The 4,699-nt window shown below is 53.5% G+C and overlaps 1 long non-coding RNA gene across 1 annotated transcript; it reads left to right on the top strand.

Moving 5' to 3' along the window:
• Positions 1 to 2,310: 2,310 nt before the first annotated feature.
• LOC139828201 (uncharacterized) lies at positions 2,311 to 4,181 on the top strand. The gene is made up of 3 exons (XR_011739570.1): positions 2,311 to 2,822; positions 3,134 to 3,920; positions 4,103 to 4,181. It is a non-coding gene; the product is annotated as an uncharacterized lncRNA (long non-coding RNA).
• Positions 4,182 to 4,699: the final 518 nt, after the last annotated feature.

Genomic DNA, 4,699 nt, shown 5'->3' with positions numbered 1-4,699 from the left:
CAAGAGAACTGCGAGGGGGAGCGCTCCGGCAGGTCAAGCGATGTCAAGAAATCCAGCAAGACAATGGTGGAGAACTCTCCGGCGAGTCACAAGACTCTCCCAAAAAAGGCAAAAGAATGGTGCAGGGGAGCACTCTGGTGGATCAAGAAGCACCCAGGAAAAGGGGAAGAGGATGGTGGGGGGAAACGGCCTGGTTGGTCACAAGACTCCCCCAAAAACCACAAGAGGGGGAACGCCCTAATGGGTCAAGAAGTCCCAAGAAATCCAGCAAGAGGACGACAGGGAGGAGCTCTTTAGCAGGCCAAAATCCCACTGAGGAAAGGCAAGAGGACAGCGGGGGAGAGCGCTCCAGTTCTTCAAGTGACTTCCCAGGCAGAAGGCAGGAGCATGGCGGGGCAGGACTGCGGCAGGTCAAGAATTCTCAGTCTGGCAATAGGATGGCGGGGAGGAGCGTTCCAGCGGGAGAAGAGCGCCCTGACTAGAGGCAAGACAAGGGTGAGGGAGAGCGCTCGGATGTGTGAAGAAGACTCCCCCAAAAAAGTGCAAGAGGAAGGCCAGGGGGAGAGCAATCCAGCAGATCAGGAAGTCTCAATAAATGCGGTAAGAGGATGGCGGGTGGGAGCCCCCCAGTGGTCCAAGAGATCCCAAGAAATCCAGCAAGAGGACGGCAAGGGGGAGCGCTCCAGCAGATCAGGAAATCTCGATAAATGCGGTTAGAGGATGGTGGGTGGGAGCCCCACAGTTGTTTAAGGCATCCCAAGAAATCCAGCAAAAGGACGGCGAGGGGGAGCGCTCTGGCAGATCAGGACGTCTCAATAAATGCGGTAAGAGGATGGCGGGTGGGAGCCCCCCAGTGGTTCAAAATGTCCCAAGATATCCAGGAAGAGAACTGTGAGGGGGAGCGCTCTGGCAGGACAAGCGATGTCAACAAATCCAGCAAGACAATGGTGGAGAACGCTCCGGTGAGTCACAAGACTCCACCAAAAAAGGCAAGAGAATGGTTAGAGGATGGTAACAGGCAGCTTTGAGAGCACTCTGGTGGATCAAGAAGCACCCAGGAAAAGGGGAAGAGGATGGTGGGGGGAAACGGCCTGGTTGGTCACAAGACTCCCCCAAAAACCACAAGAGGGTGGCAGGGGGAACGCCCTAAGGGGTCAAGAGGTTCCAAGAAATCCAGCAGCAGGACGGCGAGGGGGAGCGCTCCAGCAGGCTGAGATTGTACTAAAGAAAGGCAAAAGGACAGCAGGAGGAGAGACCCAGTGGGTCAAGAGGTCCCAAGAAATCCAGTAAGAGGACAACAGGGAGCAGTGCTCTGGCAGGCCAAAATCTCAGTGAAGAAAGGCAAGAGGACAGCAGGGGGGAGTGCTCCAGTTCTTCAAGTGACTTCCCAGGTAGAAGGCAGAAGGACAGTGGGGTAGCGCTGGGACAGGTCGAGAATTCTCAATCTGGCAATAGGACAGCAGGGAGGAGCATCCAGCGGGACAGGAGCGCCCTGAAAATAGGCAAGACAAGGGTGAGTGAGAGCACTCCGAGATGTCAAGAAGTGTCAAAAAATCTGGTAAAGGATGGCAGGGGGGAGTGCTGTGGATATTCAAGAGACTCCCCAGTAAAAGGCAAGAGGACGGCGCGGGGAAGTGCTCCAGCACGTCAAGATCGCACTGAAGAAAGGCAAGGTCACAGTGGGGGGGAGCATTCCCGTTGTTCCAATGGTTCAAAAGGTCCCAAGAAATCCAACAAGAGAACTGCGAGGGGGAGCGCTCTGGCAAGTCAAGCGGTGTCAATAACCCCAGCAAGGCAACGGCGGAGAGCGCTCTGGTGAGTCACGAGACTCCCCTACAAAGGACGAGAGGATGGTGGAGGGGAGCCCACCAGTGGTTCAAGCAGCACCCAGGAAAAGGGGAGGAGGCTGACGAGGGGCAGGCCTCTGGCGGGCCAAGATCGCTGAGGGAAGGTGCGGGGGAGCTTGCTGGTGGCTCAAGAGACCTCTAGAAAAAGGTAAGAGGGCGGCGGGGGGTGGGAGGGCGCCTCAGCTGGTGAAGAGGAACCCCGAAAACAAGGCAAGAGAATGTTGGTGGGGGGAGCGCTCTCGCGGTTCCAGAGGCTCCCCGAGATCCGCTCAGACGGCAGCGGGTAACGCGGCAGCTCAGCGTCAATCAAAGAAGAACAGGAAGGCGGTTGACCTGCAATTCCAGAGCGAGGAGGAAGACTGGCAACCCGAACGAGGAGCAGCAGAACTTGGCATGGCCTCTGAAATTCTCCTTTAATCTGGGCTCAGGTAAGCTGGAAGCAGGGGACATAGGCTGGGGTTTGGGAGGTGGGCAGGTGAGAAATGATCCGCATTTTTGATCTCCTGAGTGCCTGAAGCGCCTGGGAGTTCATTTGGAGTCGTTGGCTTACTTGATTTTACACTGACTTTTGCATTATATTTTAATGACGTAGAATTTTCCGTTTTGACATCGAAACCTAAACTTCTTTGGAAATTCATCCTCTGTCCCTTCAGTCTCAGCTCGTGGCACTTCCACTGTCTCGTGGCCCGCGTTTCAATGTACATTAGATCGCTTCCTGGGCCTTGGATTTTAAGTAATGGTCCGTCACAAGTTTGTTTTTCTTGTCCTTAACGGGCAGCTTTGAGAGCTCTCTAAGGAAAAGTGATATCTTTTTACCTTGTTACTGCTCTTTCCATGTTACGAGCAGCCACCCTCTTTATGATCAGTCTCATGCTTTTCTTCCTTTCTTGCCCAGGTTCAGAAGACCGGGAATTCCAAGCTTCAAGTTTCCTGTGGAACATTGCGGGAGACCTTGATAACGTGGCAATGAGGGAGGTGATGAAGAGGAACAATACCTGTTCCTTTCCCATTTCAAGACATTATTTTTTACCTTCCTGGTAGCTGTGAGATGATTTGCAATCTTGCGCTAGCATCTGCCTGAAAGAGAACACGGACCCTTTGGGTGCCTCCTCAAGAAATACTTGCTCTATGGTTCTGGCGATGTCCAGGCTTCAAGGGTGGGGCATAGGGGAGTGTAAATCTTAGGGGGCCTCCCGGGATGTCTGCAGGTTTGGGTGACCCGTGGCTGGGACGGGGACGCCGAGGTTGTCAATCTTGCCCTGAATCTCTCGCTCCCTCTCTTGCAGCACCCGAGACCGAATGGAGGAGCAAGTGTACGGGAAGTTCCTGCGCCACGACACAGATCACATTTATCGCTCTCGCCCTGAGAGACCCGGAGAACCAAACCGTTCCCATCGTGCCTTGAAGCAGCCTCTGCTCACGCGCTTCTCCCAGGGAGAAGGCAGAATGGCAGTAGCTCGCCACGTTATACCACAGGGTGCACACTCCGCAGCTTTCAAGCCCAGCTCTGCGTTAGCTCACCCCTGCAATTTTGCACCGCCCACGCAAATTTGAGTTGTCGCTGGTTGTTGCAGCGTTTGGCTTTGGTGAGGACAGCGTGTGTTTGTCAGCAGTTGGTGTAGGGTGGAATCTTGAGGAGAAAGTGATATTTCCGTGCCAGAACTGGTTGGTGTTTGCATGGTATTGTGGTAGTTGTTCCCACAGGTGATCAGTGCTGGAGTGTTATTGCAGGATGAGGGGATTTTGAAGGCTTGTCTGTGAGATGCACTAGAGGCAGCAGTTGCAAACGAAAGGCTGAGGTGTGGAGAGTTTGTCGGTGGGTTTTGGACAGTTGTCAGTTGAAGAGTTGGTTGTTTGCAGGTGAGGTGTAGAGCAGAGGGTGAAGCTGACTTTGCCTGGGCGGCGCAACTGGATGGGTGTGCAGAGCTGAGGAGAGCGGGCTTCTGCGGGTGACCCTAAAGCTGGAGAACCAGCCAGCGGCAGCTCCAGACAGTCCCGCTGCCGAGCTTGGCCGTGTAGGGCCAGTGCCCTGGGGCACAGGGAGTGTGACCCTCCGCAAGCACCAAACAGCAGGTGAGGACTGTGGGGATTTGTACTGAGCTATGATATCTCTAAGGCATGTGCGAGGGGCCGGGGCCAAGGCAAGGTGGGCTCGTTGTGGGGTGTGGGGAGGTGTCAGCCCCCGGACTCAGCCCCTGTCTGATTGTAGTGCCCTTGGGCTGGTGTAGCTCAGTCCTCTGTGTGTTTCTCTTCAGGTGGAGCAGCGTGCAAAGGAAAAGCAAGGAAGGAGAGGAAGGTGGTGAACCTATGAGGAAGAGTGTAGCGAATCTGGCGTGGACTCACGGTAAGGTGCCATGAGAGACATTTATTACAAACTCAGGTTTGCATTTATACTCGCTATGATGCTTGCTCAAGCATTTGCTCTTTAGCTAAGTTAGACATTACATGAGCGATGTAACTGCCATATACGCATTTTTTTCTATAGTAAGCTGTCCCTCTGTCCCTGATGTATCAGTCCTGTATCCTGTATCTTAGTAGTCACAATTTTTCCCCAAGTAGATGAATATTTGCAAGCAGCTTTATCTCCAGTCGTTACCTGTTCATATAATTCTCATTCATCTTTGTGCCATGTCTCCAACTGAAATGTACCAGTTGTAGGAAAGTCTAGCACATGATTAGCAGTCCATTCTAATAAACTCACCAATCAGACCCCGATACATCCTGATTTTGCGTTTGTAGCGCATGTTGAAGGACATCCAGGGTTTGTCTTTGCTTAAGGGATAACTTCCCTCCCATGGTTCCCAATCGCTCACCTTTCGTTGGTGGTGGGCGCGCACTGTCCTGGTTCCCGG

This window comes from Patagioenas fasciata, chromosome 6, assembly GCF_037038585.1.
Source record: "Patagioenas fasciata isolate bPatFas1 chromosome 6, bPatFas1.hap1, whole genome shotgun sequence".
Taxonomy (NCBI): Eukaryota; Metazoa; Chordata; class Aves; order Columbiformes; family Columbidae; genus Patagioenas; species Patagioenas fasciata.
Note: the sequence above shows the minus strand (reverse complement) of the source record. Positions and strands in the feature narration are given on the sequence as shown.